This window comes from Heterodontus francisci, chromosome 1 (assembly GCF_036365525.1).
Source record: "Heterodontus francisci isolate sHetFra1 chromosome 1, sHetFra1.hap1, whole genome shotgun sequence".
In the NCBI taxonomy this organism is placed as follows: domain Eukaryota; kingdom Metazoa; phylum Chordata; class Chondrichthyes; order Heterodontiformes; family Heterodontidae; genus Heterodontus; species Heterodontus francisci.
In genome coordinates, this window is record NC_090371.1 from 54612350 (window position 1) to 54638897 (window position 26548).

Sequence of the window (26548 nt, forward strand, 5' to 3'; positions counted from 1 at the left end):
GCTAGTACACCTTGGACCCCAAGCGCCTTCACTTTCTCCATCAGCCTGCCATGGGGAACCTTATCAAACGTCTTACTGAAGTCCATGTATATGACATCGACAGCCCTTCCGTCATCAATCAACTTTGTCACTTCCTCAAAGAATTCTATTAAGTTGGTAAGACATGACCTTCCCTGCACAAAACCATGTTGCCTATCACTGATGAGCCCATTTTCTTCCAAATGGGAATAGATCCTATCCCTCAGTATCTTCTCCAGCAGCTTCCCTACCACTGACGTCAGGCTCACCGGTCTATAATTACCTGGATTATCCCTGCTACCCTTCTTAAACAAGGGGACAACATTAGCAATTCTCCAGTCCTCCGGGACCTCACCCGTGTTTAAGGATGCTGCAAAGATATCTGTTAAGGCCCCAGCTATTTCCTCTCTCGCTTCCCTCAGTAACCTGGGATAGATCCCATCCGGACCTGGGGACTTGTCCACCTTAATGTCCTTTAGAATACCCAACACTTCCTCCCTCCTTACGCCGACTTGACCTAGAGTAATCAAACATCTGTTCCTAACCTCAACATCCGTCATGTCCCTCTCCTCGGTGAATACCGATGCAAAGTACTCGTTTAGAATCTCACCCATTTTCTCTGAGTCCAAGCATAACATTCCTCCTTTGTCCTTTAGTGGGCCAATCCTTTCTCTAGTTACCCTCTTTCTCCTTATATATGAATAAAAGGCTTTGGGATTTTCCTTAACCCTGTTTGCTAAAGATATTTCATGACCCCTTTTAGCCCTCTTAATTCCTCGTTTCAGATTGGTCCTACATTCCCGATATTCTTTCAAAGCTTCGTCTTTCATCAGCCGCCTAGACCTTATGTATGCTTCCTTTTTCCTCTTAGCTAGTCTCACAATTTCACCTGTCATCCATGGTTCCCTAATCTTGCCATTTCTATCCCTCATTTTCACAGGAACATGTCTCTCCTGCACGCTAATCAACCTCTCTTTAAAAGCCTCCCACATATCACATGTGGATTTACCTTCAAACAGCTGCTCCCAATCTACATTTCCCAGCTCCTGCCGAATTTTGGTGTAGTTGGCCTTCCCCCAATTTAGCACTCTCCCTTTTGGACCACTCTCGTCTTTGTCCATGAGTATTTTAAAGCTTACGGAATTGTGATCACTATTCCCAAAGTAGTCCCCTACTGAAACTTCAACAACCTGGCCGGGCTCATTCCCCAACACCAGGTCCAGTATGGCCCCTTCCCGAGTTGGACTATTTACATACTGCTCTAGAAAACCCTCCTGGATGCTCCTTACAAATTCTGCTCCATCTGGACCTCTAACACTAAGCGAATCCCAGTCAATGTTGGGAAAATTAAAATCTCCTATCACCACCACCCTGTTGCTCCTACATCTTTCCATAATCTGTTTACATATTTGTACCTCTATCTCACGCTCGCTGTTGGGAGGCCTGTAGTACAGCCCCAACATTGTTACCGCACCCTTCCTATTTCTGAGTTCTGTCCATATTGCCTCACTGCTCGAGTCCTCCATAGTGCCCTCCTTCAGCACAGCTGTGATATCCTCTTTGACCAGTAATGCAACTCCTCCACCCCTTTTACCTCCCTCTCTATCCCGCCTGAAGCATCGATATCCTGGGATATTTAGTTGCCAATCATGCCCTTCCCTCAACCAAGTCTCAGTAATAGCAATAACATCATACTCCCAGGTACTAATCCAAGCCCTAAGTTCATCTGCCTTACCTACTACACTTCTTGCATTAAAACAAATGCACCTCAGACCACCAGTCCCTTTATATTCATCATCTGCTCCCTGCCTGCTCTTCCCCTTAGTCACACTGACTTCATTATCTAGTTCCTTACAGGCTTTTGTTACTACCTCCTTACTGTCAACTGACCTCAATTGGTTCCCATCCCCCTGCCACATTAGTTTAAACCCTCCCCAACAGCGTTAGCAAAAGCACCTCCAAGGACATTGGTTCCAGTCCGGCCCAGGTGTAGACCGTCCAATTTGTAATAGTCCCACCTCCCCCAGAACCGGTCCCAATGTCCCAAAAATCTGAACCCCTCCTTCCTGCACCATCTCTCAAGCCACGCATTCATCCTGACTATTCTTTCATTTTTACTCTGACTATCACGTGGCACTGGTAGTAATCCTGAGATTACTACCTTTGAGGTCCTACTTTTTAACTTGGCTCCTAACTCCCTAAACTCTGCATGTAGGACCTCATCCCGTTTTTTACCTATATCATTAGTGCCTATGTGCACAATGACTACTGGCTGTTCACCCTCCCCCTTTAGAATGTTCTGCAGCCGATCTGAGACGTCCCTGACCCGTGCACCTGGGAGGCAACATACCATTCGGGAGCCTCGTTTTCGACCACAGAACCGCCTATCTACTCCCCTTACAATCGAATCCCCTACGACTATAGCCCTTCCACTCTTTTTCCCGCCCTTCGGAACAGCAGAGCCAGCCACGGTGCCATGGACCTGGCTACTGCTGCCTTCCCCTGGTGAGCCATCTCCCTCAACAGTATCCAAAACGGTATACTTGTTTTGGAGGGAGATGACCGCAGGGGACTCCTGCGCTGCCTTCCTGCTCTTTCTCTGCCTTTTGGTCACCCATTCCCTTTCTCCCTCAGCAATCCTAATCTGCGGTGTAACCAATTCACTAAACGTGCTATCCACGACCTCCTCAGCATCGCGCATGCTCCAAAGTGAGTCCATCCGCAGCTCGAGAGCCGTCATGCGGTCTAACAAGAGCTGCAGCTGGACACACTTCCTGCACGTGAAGGAGTCAGGGTCATCAGCCATGTCCCTGAGCTCCCACATTGAGCAAGAGGAGCATGATACGGGTCTGAGATCTCCTGCCATTTTTAATCTTAAGTTTAAACTTAGTTAAATGAAAAAGGAACGAAAAGTTTTTACCAATCACAATAAAACCAGAGAAATCGAAAAAGCCTTACCTTATAAACACCCCACCGAGTCCTTTTTTTTGGTTAGAGGAGGAGGGCGGGTGGGAGACACTACAAGTGTGGTGTCTCGGGTTCAGAAACCGCCCAAATATATAGTGTTTTACTTACCCAGCAGCCCCCTGGCCTCCGCCGAAAAACAAAAGGAAATTAAATTTACTTTCAAACGGACTTTCCCAGCTGCTCACTCGTTCACACGCTGCTCCCGAAAAAGCTGCTGCACTGAAAGGAAAGTTATTTTAAACCGCCCAAATATATAGTGTTTTACTTACCCAGCAGCCCCCTGGCCTCCGCCGAAAAACAAAAGGAAATTAAATTTACTTTCAAACGGACTTTCCCAGCTGCTCACTCGCTCACACGCTGCTCCCGAAAAAGCTGCTGCACTGAAAAGGACATCTGCAGGGATCTCCCTGTATTACACTTTCCTTGGAACTGAAAAAAGTCATCATGAAGCTATTTCTGTTGGTATCTTTCCATGCAATGATTGCATCCCAACATAATGCAGTTTTGTTTCAAAAGTAAAACCTCACAGGAACATAGTACCATTGGAAAAAGAGTAAACCCATTCAGCCCCTCGAGCCATTCAGTTAAATCATGACTGATCTGTATCTTAATTCCATCTGCCTGTAACTGTTAAGACCGTTGCTTAACAAAATTCTATCAATTTCAGTTTTGAAATTTTCAATTGGCCTAACCTCAACAGCTTTTTTTGGGGTAAGATTTCCAGATCTACAATACCGTTTGTGTAAAGAAATGCTTCCTGACATCACCACTGAATGGCCTACCTTTAATTTTAAGGTTCTGCCCCCTTGCTGTGGACACTCGAGGAAATATTTTGTCTCTATCGGCCCTATAAACTCCTTTAATATTTTTAAGCACCTTAATTAGATTCTCTGGGTACCTCTTGCCTTATTTCAGTGAGCGCCATGAACATCAAATACTCAACAGAATGCTTATCATTACAGTTTGTTGCCAACAGCACATCTGAAGTTAGCGGCAAACTGTAAATATGAACCAAGTGGCACCTCTGCCAGAGGCAATGCTGTGCACCAAATTAGTTGCTGTTTGCAACTTTTAAACAACTGAATAATAGATAGCACTAATATAAATGAGAGTGGCAGCTTTATAGAATCATTCAAGAAACATTGTTGTTTATCGGTATGTTTGGTCATATTTTATCCTGTTTCCATCCAAAACATTAAAGTGAAGAGTTGCAGGAGGATTTGGTAAACTGCACTTAATCTGTGAATGGCCCACATTCCTCCTCTCTCCCTTCCTTAACCCATTGAAACCATGCAGGATTTATAACTGTTTCCACTGTTTCTACATCCTAGGCCATAGAAATTTATAGCACTGAAGAAGGCCATTCAACACTTGTGTCTATGCTTGCTCTTGATAGAACAGTCCAATATTAATCCCACTGCCTCGCTGTCTTCACATAGCCCTGTAGCCTACTTCATTTCAAATAATTACCTCATGTTCCCTGAAAAACGGCAATGCTTTCTGCCTTAACCACTCCTTGAGGGAGCATTTCATGCTCCAAAAACCCTCTGCGTAACAACATTTTTCCTAAAATGAAAGCAAAATGATGCAGATTCTGGAAATCTGAAATAAAAACAGCATGTGCTGATGAATGGTAACAGACCTGAAATGATAACTCTGCTTCTCTCTCTAGATGCTTCCTGACATACTGAACATTTTTACTAACCCACTCCTCTCTTTCTTAGTGATAATTTTAAATTGGTGACTCCTTATTACTGACTTTCCAATTAGAGTAAATAGTCTTTCCCTAATCATTCTACCAAAACCCTTCATAACTTTAAAAGCCTTTACTGCCCTCACACTTATCCACTCCAGTGGAAATAGTCCAAGTATCTCAAGTTTGTCCTTAATATTATAATTTTCCACATCCTGGTAGCTTCCTGGTGAATCTGTGCTACATGCTCTCTGTGGCCTGAATGTCATCTCTAGAAACAGGGTGCTCAGAACTACGCAGTACATTCACAATGGCATATATATTGCTTTTTACAACTTTATCATTACCTCTGCGCCATATACTCTATGCCCCTATCTATAAACCCAAAATGAGTCTTACTACCTGCAGTCGTCAGGGTAGTGTCCTGGGCTTCATCTTCAGCTGCTTCATTGATGACCTTCCCTTCAACATAAGGTCAGAAGTGGGGATGTTCGCTGATGATTGCACAGTGTTCAGTTCCATTAACAACTCCTCAGATACTAAAGCAGTCCATGCAGAAACACCTGGATAACATTCAGACGAGCTGTTAAGTGGCAAGTAAAATTCATGCCACACAAGTGCCAGACAATGACTATCTTCAATAAGAGAGAATCTAACCATCGCCCCTTGACGTTCAACAGCATACTACTGAATGCCCCACCAGCAACATCCCAGGGGTCAGATTTCCTTCTCTAAAGGGACATTAGTGAACTAGATGTGTTTTTACAACAATTGATGATAGTTTCATGGCACCATTACTGAGACTATCTTTCAATTCCAGAATTCTATGAATTAATTGAATTTAAATTCCAGCAGCTGCTATGGTGGGATTTGAACTGATGTCCCCAGGGGATTAGTCTGGGCCTCTGGATTACTAGTTCGGTGACATTACCACTACAGCACCGTCTCCCCTTAAGGATACAAGATACAGGCCAGAGGCTGGGTATTCTGTAGCAGATAACTCAACCCTTGAACCCTCAAAAGCTTTCCACCATCCATGACTATGCAACCTGCTTGTTTGGCACCCCATCTACCACCTTAAACATTCACTCCATCCACCACTATCTACAAGATGCATTGCAGCAACTCACCAAGTCTCCTTTGACAGCACCTTTCAAACCCACAACCTTTACCAACCATAAGAAAAAGGGCAGCAGATGCATGGGAACACCATCACCTGCAAGTTCCCCTCCAAGTCCCACACACCATCCTGACTTGAATCTATATCGCCGCTCCTTCATTGTCGCTGGGCCAAAATCCTGGAACTGTACTGTGCATGTACCTACAACACACAGACTGCAGTGGTTCAAGAAGACGGGTCACCACCAACTTCTCAATGGCTGATAGGGATGGGCGATAAATTCTGGCCTTGCCAGTGATTTCCATATCCCATGAACTAATAAAATGCCACACTTTCAGAGCATTGAACCGCTGTGTCTCTCAGAACAGCCCCCCCCCTCAGTATTTTTCCATTAAGTATATTCTCTACTTTCACCATGGATGTCCTGTGTCTCTACCCTTTCACTCCCTACCAGGACGGTCTGAGGGCTCTTCGCTTTTTCCTTGAATGGAGCCCCAAACAGTCCCCATTCATCACTAGCCTCCTCCACCTGGCTGAACATGTTCTCACATTGAACAACTTTTCCTTCAATTCCACTCACGCCCTTCAAATAAAAAGTGTTGCTAAGGATCCCTGCATGAGTCCTAGCTATGCCTGCCTTTCTGTGGATTGTGTGAAATATTTCAGTCTTACTCAGGCCCCCTCCATCACCTCTTCTTCCAGTACATTGATGATTGTATTGGCGCCATTTCATGTTCTCACCCTGAACTGGAAAGTTTCATCAACTTTGTTTCCAATTTCCACCCTTCTCTCACCTTCACATGTTTCGTCTCCGACTCTTCCCTTCCCTTCCTCAACTTCTCTGTCTCCATTTCTATGATAGGCTATCAATCAGTATTCACTGACTCCCACAGCTTACCTTGACTGCCCTTCCTCACACCTCACTTCCTGTAAGGACTCTGTTCCATTTTTCCAGTTCCTCCAACTCTGTTGCATCTTTTTTGATGCTGCAACCTTCCAAATTGCACTTACAATACGTCTTCCTTTTTCCTCAACTGAGGATTCCCAACCCACCATGGTTGGCAGGACCCTCGACTGTGTCCATTCCATTTCCCGCACTTCTGCTTTTACCCCTTCCCCTTCCTCCCAGAACCATGATAGGGTTCCCCTTGGCTCACCTTCACCCGCACCAGCCTCCGTAATCAGTGGATTCTCCTCCACCATTTCCCTCGCCTCCAGCGTGATGCCACCACCAAATACAACTTCCCCTTCCTTCCACTTTCAGCTTTTTGGAGGGACCATTGCCTCTGCAATACCCTGGTCCACTCCTCAATCACCCCAACACCCTCTCCCCTTCATACAACACCTTGCCATACAAGTGCAGGAGATGCAACACCTGCCCTTTTACCTTCCCTTCTCACCATCCAAGACCCAAAACATTCCTTGCAGTTGAGACAGAGGTTTACTTGTACTTCTTTCAATTTAGCATACTGTATTCATTGCTCATGATGTGGTCTGCTCTAGATTGTGGAGACCAAACACAGATTGGGTGACTGCTTTGCGGAATGCCTCCGCTCTGTCTGCAAGCATGACACTGAGCCTGTCATTCTCCATCTTGCTCCTACTCTAACTTCTCTGTCCTCGGCCACCTGCAATGTTCCAACGAAGATCAATGCAAGCTCAAGGAACAACATTTTGTCTTTCAATTAAGCAGTTTATAGCCATCCAGACTCAACATTGAGTTCAGCAATTTCAGATTATAAACTCTACCACCAGTGGAGTACCGCAGGGATCGGTGCTGGGACCCTTGCTGTTTGTAGTGTACATTAATGATTTAGACGTGAATATAGGAGGTATGATCAGTAAGTTCGCAGATGACACGAAGGTTGGTGGTGTCGTAAATAGTGAGGAGGAAAGCCTTAGATTACAGGATGATATAGATGGGCTGGTAAGATGGGTGGAGCAGTGGCAAATATAATTTAATCCTGAGAAGTGTGAGGTGATGCATTTTGGGAGGACTAATAAGGCAATGGAATATACAATAGATGGTAGGACTGTAGGAAGTACAGAGGGTCAGAGGGACCTTGGTGTACTTGTCCATAGATCACTGAAGACAGCAGCAAAGGTAGGTAAGGTGGTTAGGAAGGCATATGGGATACTTGCCTTTATTAGCCGAGGCATAGAATATAAGAGCAGGAAGGTTATAATGGAGCTGTATAAAACGTCAGTTAGGCCACTGCTGGAGTACTGTGTACAGTTCTGGGCACCACACTATAGGAAGGATGTGATTGCACTGGAGAGGGTGCAGAGGAGATTCACCAGGATGTCGCCTGGGCTGGATCATTTCAGCTATGAACAGAGACTGGATAGGCTAGGGTTGTTTTCCTTTGAGCAGAGAAGGCTGGGGGGGGGGGCCTGATTGAGGTATACAAAATTATGAGGGGCATTGATCGGTTAGATAGGCAGAAATTTTTTCCTTTAGTGGAGAGATCAATAACCAGGGGCATAGATTTAAGGTAAGGGATAGGTGGTTTAGAGGGGATTTTCACCCAGAGGGTGAAATCTTTTCACCCAGAGGGTGGTTGGAATCTGGAACACACAGCCTAAAGGGGTGGTAGAGGTAGGAGCCCTCACAACATTTAAGACATATTTAGATGAGCACTTGAAATGCCAGAGCATACAAGGCTACGGGCCAAGTGCTGGAAAATGGGATTAGAATAGATAGGTGCTTGATGGCCGGCACAGACACGATTGGCCGAAGGGCCTGTTTCTGTGCTGCATAGCTCGATTACTCTATTTTGCTTCCTTTTCCTTTGCTGGCTTTGATTTTCTCTCTTGTTTTTTCTCTTTTTTTGTTCTCGGATGGTAGCTGTTCATGATTATTCCATTCATATCTCCTCCAGATACATCTTTTGTTTCTTTACTTGCCCCTTTACCACTCCCTTTGGTCTTGTATCATCAACTCTTTTGTCATTTAATTTCGCCTGCCTTCCACGCTATCATAGACCTTCCCTTTTGTTCTTTTTCCCACCCTGCCCCCTTGCCCTTGCTTAAAATCTATTACATCTCTAACTTTTCCCAGTTTCATTGACCTGAAACATTAATTCTGTTTCTCTGTCCACAGATGCTGCCTGACTTGCTGAGCATTTCCAGCATTTTCTATTTTTATTTCAGATTTCCAGCACCTGCAGTATTTTGCATTTTTACTCTATTCTTTACTTTTTCTCCCAAAACATATCACCTCATACTTTTCCATAATTAAGATAATTTTGCTATCTGCTTGCCCATTCCATTTGAAGGAAATAAACTTGCAGGGCTACAGGGATCAAGCAGGGGAGTGGGACTGACTGGACTGGTCTGTGCAGAGCTGGCATGGACTCGATGGGCTGAATGGCCTCCTTCTGTGCCGTATATGACTCCCACTAACCTATATACCCTGATCTTTTGCAGTCTTCTTCACTGTTTGCCAAGCCCCTACTTTTGTATTGTTGGCAAATTTCAATATCATATCTATTAAGTCCAAAATCCGATAAATACCAAGAACAAAGTGTACCTGGTACCATGGGGTATGCCACTTCCAACCTTTCTCAAGTCCAAGCAACACCCGTTAACTCTAACCCTTTGTTTCCTGTCTGCCAAAGGTCTTTCCATCCACGCTACTATATCTTCTCATTACAACTCAGAATTTTTGTAATGACTTCTGTGAAACACCTCAGACATCTTCTGAAAGTATGGATCGACCAATTCTGCTGCATTCTCTTTATCTATCCAATTGTTCGATTTTTCACCCAATTCTATTGCATGTGTCAACCATGACTTTCCCTTTAACAAATCCTGGTTGCCCTTGATTATCTCATGCATTTTTAAATGTTTGTTAACTTCATTGTGAATTATGAATTCAAACAGTTTGCTTGCAACTGATGTGAGGCTACTGATCTATAATTATTCAATGAAGTAGAAAAGGATAAATTGGGTGTAATGTAGTATCAGTGTAGTGATAGTATCTTTGGCTACTGTCCAATATCCTGGCACAATTTAAATATCGCAGGAGGATTCTCATGTTTTGGCCTGAGTCTTTCCTGTCTGATGTCCTTCAGCATCCTTCTGTAGATATCATCAGGACCTAGTGACTTATCCATCTTGGCTTCTACTTTTTTTTTTAAAAACAAATTCTTTTCTACAGTTATCATGAAGATTGTTACACATCCTCATGTAGTATTCGCACATTTGCCCTACTATCATCATTTGTATAAACTAATGCAAAATATTTATTTAATATTTTGGTCCTTCACAACTAGATTCCCCCCCATTCATCCCTGAGCAGTCCTATTGTGCCATTGAAAGCATCTGGTTAAAGATAAATATTGTTAGGCTACTTACTTTTATTTAATTTGTCTGCGCTGCTCTTTAAGAGACCATTTTTAAGTTGGAATTCCTGTACCTGAAGCATCTCTTCCTTAAAGATAACTCATTGTTCTGTTTCAGCTTTTCCTGTCAGTCGTTGGTTCCAGTTTTGTTATCCTGGCTAGATCCCTTCTCATCGCAATGAAAGTAGCCCAGTCCCAATCTAGCCATTCTAACTTATACCACGAGTCTAAACCTTAAATATGATAATCGCTCTTACCCAAGTGTTCCCCCCACAGACTCTTGGACCACTTGGCCGCCCTCATTTCCCAGCACCAGATCCAACAATGCTTCCTTTCTAGTTGGGCTGAGAACATACTGATCAAGGAAGTTCTCCTGAACACAATCCAGAAATCCCTCCCTCTTCTTTCCCTTTACTCTAAAATAATCCCAATCAATATTTGGGTAATTAAAGTCCCTCAATACCACCACTTTATAGTTCTTGCACATCTGATTTCCCTGCAGATTTGCTCCTCTATCTCTCACTATTTGGAGGAATATAGAATACCCCTAGTAACGTGATCATACCCTTTTTGTTTCTCAACTCTAACCAAATAGATTCTGTCCTTGCCCCCTCAATGGCATGCCCTCTTTTCAACACTACAATGTCTTCACTTGTACTTCACTTCTCTCATGCTACTTGGCACACATTCCTGGACTGCTAGCCTTACTCTCATTCACCCATTCTTCATGTCGGACACTTTGGTGCACAATGCCTGCTAAATGCCAGGCCACAAGAGGGACATCCTCACCTTTAAGCCTCTCATTCACTTCGAGGAGAAGACCACTTGTCTCATGAGAAGGCATTCAGCTCTTGCTGTCGGATAAGGGGAGGTTGGTGGTATTTTACCTGTGAAAAGTACTGATTGAACACCTACACTGTTGCACTGGCATCCCACTGAAGAACCATTAAGCCAATCTTCCACCTCCTTCTCTGTCTCCTTAATCTCCAAGGAATGATGCCTATCCATTCTTAGCTTCTACCCTCCTGTCCTGTAGATCCACCAGAACAACAGGCAGCACGATGATAGTGAAGGGGAGGATGAGAATCAATCTACCAAGGAGTTGCTGGTTATTTGATATTGCAGTCTTGCGGGACAACAGCACATGCCAGGCCACCAGCTGTCCCCCTCACAGCACTGCACCAATACAATGTGGGAGCTGACACTAAAATGGCAAGGAGGAGGCTGACATGAGAGGAGGGTCACCTCAGCCTCTATTGAGCTTTTTGTGGAACATGAGAAGCCCACCACCTCCTATGTGCCTAACCCTCAGGTAGCACCTAGAAAAAGCAGAAGAATAAGTGGGAATGCCATTGCTGCTTTTGAAAGCCTTGATTGTGGGTAGTGGAATCTAAAAATTTGACTGTGGACCAACCCTGTAAGAAGCAATCAGAAAATACAGATGTCTCTAGGCAGAACAGCAAATCAAAAAAAAAAACCTGCTTTAAAAATCATTTCCTACCTGCAGAAATTGAATTGCAAGATCACCAGTTCCTTCTATTTCAGGAACTCCATACCTTCACCTTGAGCAGCTGATCCTGACAATTGTTGCATTGCATTGCACCATGTGTAAGCAATGTCAAGCGCACCAACAGTCCAAATCCAGGAAACTCCAAGTTGCTTTGCCACCAACTCTCAAAATTGGGAAGAGAAAATTTATTCAAAGGAGAAAATGGATTTGTCAATGTGGTTAAAAAGGGACAAATGTGTTAATGATGGAGAATAGCAAGGAATGGTAAAGAAACGCTCTGCAGTGATACTATACACATGTCCTGTCAGAAAGATCAGTTGAGGAGACTCTGATAAGATGCCAAGGGAATTGGAAGCACAGTGAGAATTTTGTTTGGCATCCTTTCCAGATGGCAGGTCACAGGAAGACCACGGAGATATAATGGCAAGCAGCTGTTTTGTATCTCAGCAGCAAATTGGCACCCCACATGAACAGACATGATTAAAAAGCATCGCTCCAAAAAAGTATGCATAGTAAAGGTCAAGTCATAGAGTCATAGAGTTATGCAGCACAGAAACAGGCCCCTCAGCCCATCGTGTCTGTGCCGGCCATCAAGCACCTATTCTAATCCCATTTTCCGGCACTTGGTCCGTAGCCTTGTATGCTATGACATTTCAAGTGCTCATCTAAATACTTCTTAAATGTTTTGAGGGTTCCTGCCTCTACCACCGCTTCAGGCAGTGCATTCCACATTCCAACCACTCTCTGGGTGAAACATTTGTCCTCAAATCCCCTCTAAACCTCCTTCCCCTTACCTTAAATCTATGCCCACTGGTTATTGACCCCTCCGCTAAGGGAAAAAGTCTCTTCCTATCCAACCTATCAATGCCCCTCATAATTTTGTATACCTCAATCATGTCCCCCCTCAGCCTTCTCTGCTCTAAGGAAAACAACCCTAGCCTTTTGAGTCTCTCTTCATAGCTGAAATGCTCCAGCCCAGGCAACATCCTGGCGAATCCCCTCTGCACCCTCTCCAGTGCAATCACATCCTTCCTATAATGTGGTGCCCAGAACAGTACACAGTACTCCAGCTGTGGCCTAACTAGCATTTTATACAGCTCCATCATAACCTCCCTGCTCTTATATTCTATGCCTCGGCTAAAAATGGCAAGTATCCCATATGCCTTCCTAACCACCTTATCTACTTGTGCTGCTGCCTTCAGTGATCTATGGACAAGTAACGCAAGATCCCTCTGACCTTCTGTACTTCCTAGGGTCCTACCATCCATTGTATATTCCCTTGCCTTGTTAGTCCTCCCAAAATGCATCACCTCACACTTCTCAGGATTCTAAGTTATGTCAATGTAGCCAAAATTTGGAACTCACTGTGGTCAAATGTAAAATTACTGAAGTGAATTTGACCATGGTGCTGGTAAGGCCTTCATTATTTATCTATTCAGGCAAACTGTTTTCCTTAGAGAACAGTTGAAATGACAATAGCAGCTTTACTGTTCTATAGCCACCACTTTCTGTTTGTTATTTCCCAGAAGACTGCAAACTGGCAGAGACAATCTGCATATGTTAAATAATTCAGAGCAGCAATAATCCCAACAAACTAAATCCGTCAAGGAACTCCAAGCGAGTTATTAACAGAATCCAAATAATGTTTGGTACGATTTAATAATTTTGCCAGATTGTTATTAAATTGCTTTAATTATATTTAAATCAGAATATTTGATGGGCCCATAATGTCTAAAGGTTCCTTAATGCTGGCTATTGCATTATGATATTGTAACAGTATTTTCCAGTAAGTCTCGGGGAGAGAAAATATTTTGTTTCCTTATCAATACTGTTTTTACATCATTAAGAGTTTGTTGGTGCAACTTGTGGAAATACAGGAGTAAAATTTATAGTTGGCTATTCATAGGTGAGTAAAGCTAGTGCTAAGATACCATCTATCATGTTGTGTGGCATTTACCACTGTGCTAAATGGGATAGATTCAGAATAGATCGAGCAGCTCAATACTGGGCATCCATGAGGCGCTATGGGCCATCAGCAGCAGCAGAATTGTATTCAATCACAATCTGTAACCTCATGACTTGCCATGAGTGCATGTCCTTCATTCTACCATTACCATCAAGCAAGGGATCAACCCTGGTTCAATGGAGAGTGCAGGAGGGCGTGCCAGGAACAGTACCAGGCATAACTAAAAATGAGGTGTCAGCATGGTGAAGCTACAGCACAGGACTATTGGCATGACAAACAGTGGAATCAGCTTGCAATAGACAGGTCTAAGCAAACCCACAACCAACGGATCAGATCAAAGCTCTGCAGTCCTGCCACAACCAGTCTTGAATGGTGGTGGACAATTAAACAACTAACTGGAGGAGGAGGCTTCGCAATATCCCCATCCTCAATGATGGAAGAGCCCAGCAAACCAGTGCAAAAGAAAAGGCTGAAGCATTTGCGACCATCTTCAGTCAGAAATGCCGAGTGGATGATTGATCTCGGCCTCCTGCTAAGGTCCCCAACATCACAGATGCCAGTCTTCAGCCAATTAGATTTACTCCACGTGATCTCAAGAAACGGCTGAAGGCACTGGATACTGCAAAGGCTAGGGGCCCTGACAACATTCCAGCAATAGTACTGAAGACTTGGGCTCCGTAACTAACCGAACCCCTAGCCAGTACAGCTACAACACTGGCATCTATCTGCCCAACAATGTGGAAAATTGCGCAGATATTATGTCCTGTCCACAAAAAGCAAGACAAATCCAATCTGGCCAACTACTGGCCGATCAGTCTACATCACAGAGCCTCTATTACCATGTTAAAAAGGGCTTATTGCCTGAAACAGGTGAACGCTTTGGACACACTCTAATAGGCCCATTCCAAAATGGAAAATCTGCATTGCCAGTGTTATGGGAGTGGTAAGGGTGCCATTAAGGTAAGGGTGAGGCCATTCGTACCAGGCAAAGGCATGAATATAAGCCCAAGTGTCTTTTGCTCTGATTAGAATATTTCCTGATGGTGCCACTTGATGTTGTTGGACCTCTCATTCAATATGTAATTTGGGCTTTACTTAAAGATCAGGACATAATCAACATGTGCAGCTCCCTTTTCTTTTCTGATTTGGAGGGTGCTTTTCTGCATATTATTCTTTTGGGCCTCCTTATCTCGAGAGACAATGGATACGCGCCTGGAGGTGGTCAGTGGTTTGTGAAGCAGCGCCTGGAGTGGCTATAAAGGCCAATTCTGGAGTGACAGGCTCTTCCACAGGTGCTGCAGAGAAATTTGTTTGTTGGGGCTGTTGCACAGTTGGCTCTCCCCTTGCGCCTCTGTCTTTTTTCCTGCCAACTACTAAGTCTCTTCGACTCGCCACAATTTAGCCCTGTCTTTATGGCTGCCCGCCAGCTCTGGCGAATGCTGGCAACTGACTCCCACGACTTGTGATCAATGTCACACGATTTCATGTCGCGTTTGCAGACGTCTTTATAACGGAGACATGGACGGCCGGTGGGTCTGATACCAGTGGCGAGCTCGCTGTACAATGTGTCTTTGGGGATCCTGCCATCTTCCATGCGGCTCACATGGCCAAGCCATCTCAAGCGCCGCTGACTCAGTAGTGTGTATAAGCTGGGGATGTTGGCCGCTTCAAGGACTTCTGTGTTGGAGATATAGTCCTGCCACCTGATGCCAAGTATTCTCCGAAGGCAGCGAAGATGGAATGAATTGAGACGTCGCTCTTGGCTGGCATACGTTGTCCAGGCCTCGCTGCCGTAGAGCAAGGTACTGAGGACACAGGCCTGATACACTCGGACTTTTGTGTTCCGTGTCAGTGCGCCATTTTCCCACACTCTCTTGGCCAGTCTGAACATAGCAGTGGAAGCCTTACCCATGCGCTTGTTGATTTCTGCATCTAGAGACAGGTTACTGGTGATAGTTGAGCCTAGGTAGGTGAACTCTTGAACCACTTCCAGAGCGTGGTCGCCAATATTGATGGATGGAGCATTTCTGACATCCTGCCCCATGATGTTCGTTTTCTTGAGGCTGATGGTTAGGCCAAATTCATTGCAGGCAGACGCAAACCTGTCGATGAGACTCTGCAGGCATTCTTCAGTGTGAGATGTTAAAGCAGCATCGTCAGCAAAGAGGAGTTCTCTGATGAGGACTTTCCGTACTTTGGACTTCGCTCTTAGACGGGCAAGGTTGAACAACCTGCCCCCTGATCTTGTGTGGAGGAAAATTCCTTCTTCAGAGGATTTGAACGCATGTGAAAGCAGCAGGGAGAAGAAAATCCCAAAAAGTGTGGGTGCGAGAACACAGCCCTGTTTCACACCACTCAGGATAGGAAAGGGCTCTGATGAGGAGCCACCATGTTGAATTGTGCCTTTCATATTGTCATGGAATGAGGTGATGATACTTAGTAGCTTTGGTGGACATCCGATCTTTTCTAGTAGTCTGAAGAGACCACGTCTGCTGACGAGGTCAAAGGCTTTGGTGAGATCAATGAAAGCAATGTAGAGGGGCATCTGTTGTTCACGGCATTTCTCCTGTATCTGACGAAGGGAGAACAGCATGTCAATAGTCGATCTCTCTGCACGAAAGCCACACTGTGCCTCAGGGTAGACGCGCTCGGCCAGCTTCTGGAGCCTGTTCAGAGCGACTCGAGCAAAGACTTTCCCCACTATGCTGAGCAGGGAGATTCCACGGTAGTTGTTGCAGTCACCGCGGTCACCTTTGTTTTTATAGAGGGTGATGATGTTGGCATCGCGCATGTCCTGGGGTACTGCTCCCTCGTCCCAGCACAGGCATAGCAGTTCATGTAGTGCTGAGAGTATAGCAGGCTTGGCACTCTTGATTATTTCAGGGGTAATGCTGTCCTTCCCAGGGGCTTTTCCGCTGGCTAGGGAATCAATGGCATCACTGAGTTCCGATTTGGTTGGCTGTATGTCCAGCTCATCCATGACTGGTAGAGGCTGGGCTGCATTGAGGGCAGTCTCAGTGACAGCATTCTCCCTGGAGTACAGTTCTAGGTAGTGCTCAACCCAGCGGTCCATCTGTTTGCGTTGGTCAGTGATTATGTCCCCCGATTTAGATTTGAGGGGGGTGATCTTCTTGATGGTTGGCCCAAGAGCTCTCTTCATGCCATCATACATTCCTCTGATGTTTCCGGTGTCTGAGGCCAGCTGAATATGACTGCATAGGTGTTGCCAGTAGTCGTTTGCGCAACGCCTAGCTGTTCTTTGTGCAGTACTTCTGGCTGCTTTAAGTGCTGCGGATGTTAAATCGCTGGGGGCTTTCTTGTAGTTCAAAAGTGCAATGCGCTTAGCGGCTATGACAGGTTCCAGCTCTTCATTATGAGATTGAACAAGAGATTATACAAGTTTAAATAAAGACTAATTTTGCATTTCTATATCATGAGGTGAGCACCATTATATATGTAATTCCTTTACTGGAGCATGGTGGTGTACTGGCTATGCTATTGGATAATTCAGAAAATGTGAGCTCATATTCCATCATTGCAGTTAGAGAATTTAAATTCAGTTTACTAAATCTGGAAATAAAAAACTGGTATCGTTAAAATGAACATGAAGCTGTCAGATTAGCATTGAATACCCAACAAGTTCATTAATGTCCCTTAGGGAAGGAAACCTGCCCAATCTGGTCCATCACCAGTGTGCATAACTCGTAACTACCCTTTGATGTGACCTAGCAAGCCTCTCAGTTGTATCAAAATGCTCACACATACTGCAACGATTCAAGAAAAAGGCAACTAAGGATGGGGAATAAATGCTGGCCTTTAGAATTTTAAGTAAGACCTGAACAACTCCTTCACCAAGAAAGTTTTGACTCATTTTCTTTGTAGGGAGTTATAATGAGCCATATGTTATTTTTCTGACAGTAACATTACGGGCTAGATATTGGTATTCCCCAGATTTTGGGTTTGGGGATCATGATTCACGACCTGCCTGCACTAGTTTCAAACAAGGTGGGCAGCATGTAAATTATTCTCCTCGTGCTGCCGACTGCCCCATGGCAGGGGCCGAGCAGCATTGTGCAGAAGCTGCGTGGTGCAGCCAGTCTGCTCGTTTTAAAGACAGGCTGTCCCTCTTAAAGGGAAGCTGCACTGAATAATATTGCTGGAATCTAAATAATGGAAAAGAGGGCTCCAAGATGATGCATTCAGTGCTGGAGATATTAGCACTGGAGGTGGGAAGGAGGAGAGGTGCCGTGGTTTGCGGGGGACCAGGAGGCCCGGAAAGACCACCCTGAGAAGGAATTGGGAACGGGTGACCAAGGAGGTCAACTACCAGAGTGTGATCCCTGGACCTGGTAGCAGTGCCACAAGAAGTCTACTGATCTTACGGGGGTGATCAAGGTCAATGAATGCATCTTCGCATGACATCTCCACCGCTCCACCAACCTCTCACACTCCTCATTGCACCACACCCCCATCACTCACACAGCAGCACTCCCTGCCACTCAAGATTCATGTCTAATTTCCAGATACTCCACCTCACCCTCACACACTTACGAATGCTGACCGCCTCACATCCTCTTCTCACTGCTTCCTTATTCCTCTAGCTATTCAGCTATGGCAGGCACATCACCCAAACACAGTGTGATACAATCACTGACATTCTGTACTCCCTTGCAGGATAAGGTCGATGAGAGCAGAGCAGAACCAACAGGGGACAAGAACGGCTGCATTTCTTGTGCCTTATGGGGAGCTGACTCTTCGCGTTGTGAGGTCAACTGTGATGGAGCCCGTGGCAACCATGCATCTCTGAGACCATTAAGGGTGATGTTATGTCTCTTCCTTATGCCTCTTCTCAACTCCCAGCACACCCTCATCCTACCATCTGGCATGATGAGCAAGCTGCTGCTGGTGTGACCACGGGTCCTCTTGCTTTCTACCCCAATCCTCTTCCCTCATATCAACCTTCCCTTTTTGAGGAAAAGCAAAATACTGCGGATGCTGGAAATCTGAAACAAAAACAAGAAATGCTGGAATCACTCAGCAGGTCTGGCAGCATCTGTGGAAAGAGAAGCAGAGTTAACGTTTCGGTTCCGAAGAAGGGTCACTGACCCGAAACGTTAACTCTGCTTCTCTTTCCACAGATGCTGCCAGACCTGCTGAGTGATTCCAGCATTTCTTGTTTTTGTTCCCTTTTTGAGTCCCTGCTTTCAGACACCCACCCACAGCAACACAAGGAGAAAGAGAGAGAGAGCAGCACAGCACTGATGAAGAAACCCCATCACTCAATCAGGCAACAGCTCAGCTCCTGGCACTGCATGCACCAGGGAGGCTAGTATGGAGTTGGAATCAGCACGTGTGTTGAGCCATCTTGGTATGAGTGGGCTGCACCCAGGCCAGGGATAAAGAATGGCTCATTTGCCAGCTCACTGGAGGGTGAGATCACAGATGAGATCTGCTGGAGGGGACTCAGATGAAGACCTCGCTGGGACTGCAAACAGGAGAGAGCTGATGGGCATGATTGGCTGGCCTGCCAAGCAGCCTCCTGTCACTGTCAAGGACCATGGAGGAGTATGGCTCCAAGGGCATCACTACTGCTAAGTTCTCCTCCAAGTCGCACACCATCCTGACTTGGAATGATATCGCCGTTCCTTCACTGTCGCTGGGTCAAAATCCTGGAACTCCCTTCCTGACAGCACTGTGGGTGTACCTACACCACATGGACTGCAGCAGTTCAAGAAGGCAGCTCACCACCACCTTCTCAAGGGCAACCAAGGATCAACAATAAATGCTGACTTCGCCAGTGAGGCTAACATCCGGCAAATGAATAAAATAAATTACTGCCTTGAAGAGTACTTTTTGGTTCTCATTCATAGATTGGTGGAAGACTTAAGATTGACAACAGTTCTTGTTAAGTTGTTTCCACCTTCAAAGGAAAACTTTTAGTTATTTGATGATAGCTATCAGCACTTCCAAGTATGGTAAAATATTCAAATCTCTCGGCATTAGCATTCTTATTAGGGCATCTTTTTGAGGTTCAAGCTTAAATATTGACAACTGGAACTTACCCAAGGAATTGGGGGTGTGAGGGACTGAGAGAGAGAGAGAGAGAGAGAGAGAGAGAAAGAGAGAGAGAGAGTGAGTGATCAGAAGTGGTGGAATGAGAAAAAACAGTTTATTCTTAGTTCTATAATAGTGAGCGTCCATGCATTCTGTTGTATTTTATTTGCTTTAGCACTGCCAAACAAATGATGCATCTTTGATAAAATGTACTATGTAAGGCAGAGAAATAGAACTAAAACAAATTTTGTGATAAAATCTCTTGCTACAAACTAAGTTTCCTGCATGACTGTTGATCTAAAGAAGTGACTTCATTGCAACTAGATGAAAATCTAAAAGGATGTGCGTGAGAGAAGAAGGTGTGGCATTTTGTTTTTCTAGAATGATTAGTATTACACTCGTTCCAGTGGAATACTCAACATCACTTTTGTTTGGCCTCAGCAAACAACAGTTGATTGGTGACAATCGATTGCACATCTGTGACTGTAAGTAACATTAAGATATGAAATGGTATTTTTCTTTCCATGAGTGACATTTGTAGATAGCAATTGATAAAGCAGGTTCTGTGCTGTCTGCGGTCATACATTTCTGCCAGAGTTTTTCAGCTGCAGACAATTGTAAAACTATTAGACTGTAAAACGGCAATAGTTGTGGCAGTATGGCAGCTGGTTTAGGTGAAAAATGGCATTCGCACTGCCCCTGCGCATCGCCTTAAACAGTGTTCAAATCACACGCAGCTTCCACAGTGCGGACTGCGACACCGACCACTCCCTGGTGTGCAGCAAGGTTAGACTCAGACCAAAGAAGTTGCATCATTCCAAGCAGAAGGGCCACCCGCGCATCAACACGAGCAGAATTTCTCACCCACAGCTGTTACAAAAATTTCTAAATTCACTTGTAACAGCCCTTCAAAACACTCCCACAGGGGATGCTGAGACCAAGTGGGCCCACATCAGAGACGCCATCTATGAGTCAGCTTTGACCACCTACGGCAAAAGTGCGAAGAGAAATGCAGACTGGTTTCAATCTCATAATGAAGAGCTGGAACCTGTCATAGCCGCTAAGCGCATTGCACTTTTGAACTACAAGAAAGCCCCCAGCGATTTAACATCCGCAGCACTTAAAGCAGCCAGAAGTACTGCACAAAGAACAGCTAGGCGTTGCGCAAACGACTACTGGCAACACCTATGCAGTCATATTCAGCTGGCCTCAGACACCGGAAACATCAGAGGAATGTATGATGGCATGAAGAGAGCTCTTGGGCCAACCATCAAGAAGATCACCCCCCTCAAATCTAAATCAGGGGACATAATCACTGACCAACGCAAACAGATGGACCGCTGGGTTGAGCACTACCTAGAACTGTACTCCAGGGAGAATGCTGTCACTGAGACTGCCCTCAATGCAGCCCAGCCTCTACCAGTCATGGATGAGCTGGACATACAGCCAACCAAATCGGAACTCAGTGATGCCATTGATTCCCTAGCCAGCGGAAAAGCCCCTGGGAAGGACAGCATTACCCCTGAAATAATCAAGAGTGCCAAGCCTGCTATACTCTCAGCACTACATGAACTGCTATGCCTGTGCTGGGACGAGGGAGCAGTACCCCAGGACATGCGCGATGCCAACATCATCACCCTCTATAAAAACAAAGGTGACCGCGGTGACTGCAACAACTACCGTGGAATCTCCCTGCTTAGCATAGTGGGGAAAGTCTTTGCTCGAGTCGCTCTGAACAGGCTCCAGAAGCTGGCCGAGCGCGTCTACCCTGAGGCACAGTGTGGCTTTCGTGCAGAGAGATCGACTATTGACATGCTGTTCTCCCTTCGTCAGATACAGGAGAAATGCCGTGAACAACAGATGCCCCTCTACATTGCTTTCATTGATCTCACCAAAGCCTTTGACCTCGTCAGCAGACGTGGTCTCTTCAGACTACTAGAAAAGATCGGATGTCCACCAAAGCTACTAAGTATCATCACCTCATTCCATGACAATATGAAAGGCACAATTCAACATGGTGGCTCCTCATCAGAGCCCTTTCCTATCCTGAGTGGTGTGAAACAGGGCTGTGTTCTCGCACCCACACTTTTTGGGATTTTCTTCTCCCTGCTGCTTTCACATGCGTTCAAATCCTCTGAAGAAGGAATTTTCCTCCACACAAGATCAGGGGGCAGGTTGTTCAATCTTGCCCGTCTAAGAGTGAAGTCCAAAGTACGGAAAGTCCTCATCAGAGAACTCCTCTTTGCTGACGATGCTGCTTTAACATCTCACACTGAAGAATGCCTGCAGAGTCTCATCGACAGGTTTGCGTCTGCCTGCAATGAATTTGGCCTAACCATCAGCCTCAAGAAAACGAACATCATGGGGCAGGATGTCAGAAATGCTCCATCCATCAATATTGGCGACCACGCTCTGGAAGTGGTTCAAGAGTTCACCTACCTAGGCTCAACTATCACCAGTAACCTGTCTCTCGATGCAGAAATCAACAAGCGCATGGGTAAGGCTTCCACTGCTATGTCCAGACTGGCCAAGAGAGTGTGGGAAAATGGCGCACTGACACGGAACACAAAAGTCCGAGTGTATCAGGCCTGTGTCCTCAGTACCTTGCTCTACGGCAGCGAGGCCTGGACAACGTATGCCAGCCAAGAGCGACGTCTCAATTCATTCCATCTTCGCTGCCTTCGGAGAATACTTGGCATCAGGTGGCAGGACTATATCTCCAACACAGAAGTCCTTGAAGCGGCCAACACCCCCAGCTTATACACACTACTGAGTCAGCGGCGCTTGAGATGGCTTGGCCATGTGAGCCGCATGGAAGATGGCAGGATCCCCAAAGACACATTGTACAGCGAGCTCGCCACTGGTATCAGACCCACCGGCCGTCCATGTCTCCGTTATAAAGACGTCTGCAAACGCGACATGAAATCGTGTGACATTGATCACAAGTCGTGGGAGTCAGTTGCCAGCATTCGCCAGAGCTGGCGGGCAGCCATAAAGACAGGGCTAAATTGTGGCGAGTCGAAGAGACTTAGTAGTTGGCAGGAAAAAAGACAGAGGCGCAAGGGGAGAGCCAACTGTGCAACAGCCCCAACAAACAAATTTCTCTGCAGCACCTGTGGAAGAGCCTGTCACTCCAGAATTGGCCTTTATAGCCACTCCAGGCGCTGCTTCACAAACCACTGACCACCTCCAGGCTCGTATCCATTGTCTCTCGAGATAAGGAGGCCCAAAAGAAAGAAAAAGAAAGAAAGATGGCAGCTGGTTTAGGTGAAAAATGGCATTCGCACTGCCCCTGCGCATTGTCATGTCAAACGCCATGTTGTTGAGGGTGTCAGTGCAGGCATTATGTGCGTGCACCGGAAGTATGCAGACTAGGCAGATCATTGCGCCCAACTAAATATTTTTGACCTCATCGCTGTAGTTATCGCCCTCTCTTAAACACACACAGGTGCACATTGCCTTCAGCAGCACAAAGACCCTCCCCACCAGTGCTGTTTAAAGACATTACCATCCAACTTGCAGGTTAATTGTTTTTTTTTACTGTCTATTTGCTTTTGCTGAGTTTGTGGAAATATTGGCTGGAATTTTACGCCACCCCAGCGAGCCAGATGTGGCGGGGGTGGGTGTCATAAAATTGAGCGGGAGACTCCGGGAGGCCTTCCCGACCTGCTTCCGCCTCTGCCCTACTTTACGAGGGCCGGGGGGGTGGTGGTGAGAAACGGGCCGACAACCCCAGGCCAATCAAGGCCCTTAAGTGGCCACATAAGGGCCTTCGCACATCTCCACACGAAACAGCTGTTTCGTTTCGCAACATATTTGGGCTTTTCCGGTGGGTTCTCACTTTTTTTTTTAAAAAGCCTGCCGGAAAACCCTGAGTCTGTTCCCAATGTCAGCAGCTGTCAGCTGTGAAACTGACTGCGATCTTTTTAAAAAGAACTGACCAACCATCTGCTGAGCGTTCCACTCTCTGCAACTGTGTTAGAGAGAGTGGAGAGAGAGAGGAGAGACAGAGAGAGGGGGAACAGAGAGGGGGGGCAGAGAGAGAGGGGGCCATAGAGAGAGAGAGAAAGGGGGACAGAGAGAGAGAAATGGGGCCCAGGGAGGGGGGGAACAGAGAGAGAAAGGTGGGGACAGAGAGAGAGAGAGAGAGAGGGCAGAGAGACAGAGAGGGGGGATAGAGAGCGAGAGAGAAAGGGGGACAGATAAAGAGAAAGGGGGAGAGAGACAGAGAGAGAGCGTGGAACAGTGAGAGGGGGGAACGGGGTGGGGGGGTGGAGAATGAGATGGCGGAGCAGAGAGACAGCAGGGACAGAGAGAGCGGGGAACACTGGAGACACGAAGGGGGGAAAGAAAAACAGAGAGAAGGAGGTGGCGAGGGACAGCGAGAGGTGGGAGAGGGAGACAGAGGGAGGGCGAGAGGGAGACAGAGAGACAGAGGTGGGGAGAGAGAGAGGGGGGAGAGAGAATCAAAGAGTAATTTACTAACAGCAGAGAAGGAGGCCATTCTGTCCATTGAGTCCATGCATGCTCTCCACGGAGCTATGCAGTCAGTCCCACTCTCTGGCTCAATCAACGTCAGCTGATTAGAATCCAGGACCAGCATGTTCCTGTGAGGAAGAAAGACAAGTTTGGCAAGTTTCGGGAAGCTTGGATAACACGGGATATTGTGAGCCTAGTCAAAAAGAAAAAGGAAGCATTTGTAAGGGCTGGAAGGCAAGGAACAGATGAAGCACTTGAGGAATATAAAGACAGTAGGAAGGAACTTAAGCAAGGAGTTAGGAGGGCTAAAAGGGGTCATGAAAAGTCATTGGCAAACAGGATTAAGGAAAATCCCAAGGCATTTTATACATATATAAAGAGCAAGAGGGTAACCAGGGAAAGTGTTGACCCACTCAAGGACAGAGATGGGAAACTATGTGTGGAGCCAGAGGAAATGGGTGAGGTGCTAAATGAGTACTTTGCATCAGTATTCACCAAAGAGAAGGACTTGGTGGATGATGAGCCTAGGGAAGGGAGTGCAGATAGTCTCAGTCATCTCAGTATCAAAAAGGAGGAGGTGTTGGGTGTCTTGCAAAGCATTAAGGTAGATAAGTCCCCAGGGCCTGATGGGATCTACCCTAGAATACTGAGGGAGGCAAGGGAAGAAATTGCTGGAGCCTTGACAGACATCTTTGCATCCTCATTGGCGACAGGTGAGGTCCCAGAGGACTGGAGAATAGCCAATGTTGTTCCTTTGTTTAAGAAGGGTAGCAAGGATAATCCAGGAAATTGTAGCCGGTGAGCCTTACGTCAGTGGTAGGGAAACTATTAGAGAGGATTATTCGGGACAGGATTTACTCCCATTTGGAAACAAACAAACTTATTAGCGAGAGACAGCATGGCTTTTTGAAGGGGAGTTCGTGTCTTATTAATTTGATTGAGTTTTTTGAGGAAGTGACGAAGATGATTGATGAGGGAAGGGCGGTGGATGTTGTCTATATGGACTTTAGTAAAGCCTTTGACAAGGTCCCGCATGGCAGACTGGTACAAAAGGTGAAGTCACACGGGATCAGAGGTGAGCTGGCAAGATGGATACAGAACTGGCTCGGTCATAGAAGCCAGAGGGTATCAGTGGATGGGTGTTTTTCTGAATAGAGGGATGTGACTAGTGGTGTTCCGCAGGGATCAGTGCTGGGACCTTTGCTGTTTGTGGTATATATAAATAATTTGGAGGAAAATGTAGCTGGTCTGATTATTAAGTTTGCGGACGACACAAAAGTTGGTGGAGTTGCGGATAATGATGAGGATTGTCAGAGGATACAGCAGGATAGAGATCAGTTGGAGACTTGGGCGGAGAAATGGCAGAAGGAGTTTAATCCGGACAAATGTGAGGTAATGCATTTTGGAAGGTCTAATGCAGGTGGGAGGTATACAGTAAATGGCAGAACCCTTAGGAGTATTGACAGGCAGAGAGATCTGGGCGTACAGGTCCACAGGTCACTGAAAGTGGCAACGCAGGTGGATAAAGTAGTCAAGAAGGCATACGGCATGCTTGCCTTCATCGGTCGGGGCATAGAGTATAAAAATTGGCAAGTCATGTTGCAGCTGTACAGAACCTTAGTTAGGCCACACTTAGAATATTGCGTGCAATTCTGGTCGCCACACTACCAGAAGGACGTGGAGGCTTTGGAGAGGGTACAGAGGAGGTTTATCAGGATGTTGCCTGGTCTGGAGGGCATTACCTATGAGGAGAAGTTGGAAAAACTCGGATTGTTTTCACTGGAACGACGGAGGTGGAGGGGCGACATGATAGAGGTTTACAAAGTTATGAGCGGCATGGACAGAGTGGATAGTCAGAATCTTTTTCCCAGGGTGGAAGAGTCAGTTACTAGGGGACATAGGTTTAAGGTGCGAGGCGCAAAGTTTTGAGGGGATGTGCGAGGCAAGTTTTTTACACAGAGGGTGGTGAGTGCCTGGAACTTGCTGCCAGGGGAGGTGGTGGAAGCAGATACGATAGCGACATTTAAGAGACATCTTGACAAGTACATGAATAGGAAGGGAATAGAGGGATATGGGCCCCAGAAGTGCAGAAGGTGTTAGTTTAGGCAGGCATCAAGATCGGCGCAGGCTTGGAGGGCCGAATGGCCTGTTCCTGTGCTGTACTGTTCTTTGTTCTTTGTTCAATCCCCATAGCACTGCAAGTCTATTTCTCTCAGGTGGCCATCCGACTTCCTCTTGAAGTCATTGATCGGATCCACTTCCACCACCTTGTGGGCAGCGAGTTCCAGGTCATCACCACCCATTGTGTAAAAAGTGCTTCCTCATATTCCCCTGCATCTCTTGCCCAAAATTTCCAATCTGTGTCCCCTAGTCCTAGAGGGGAGTGGGGAAGGGA

At 46.0% G+C, this 26548-nt stretch overlaps 1 protein-coding gene across 9 annotated transcripts in view; it reads left to right on the top strand.

Moving 5' to 3' along the window:
* The window catches only part of rab27b (RAB27B, member RAS oncogene family), a 214341-nt gene that overhangs the window by 67246 nt on the left and 120547 nt on the right, over positions 1 to 26548 (top strand). For 5 of the 9 annotated variants that reach the window (XM_068030708.1, XM_068030690.1, XM_068030742.1 and 2 more), the window contains exon 1: positions 20047 to 20159. The exons of the other annotated variants lie outside the window; for them this stretch is intronic. The gene's annotated coding sequence lies outside the window, so the exon portion shown is untranslated. Of the gene's footprint in view, positions 1 to 20046; positions 20160 to 26548 lie in introns of those variants that run through there. 9 annotated transcript variants of the gene reach the window in all.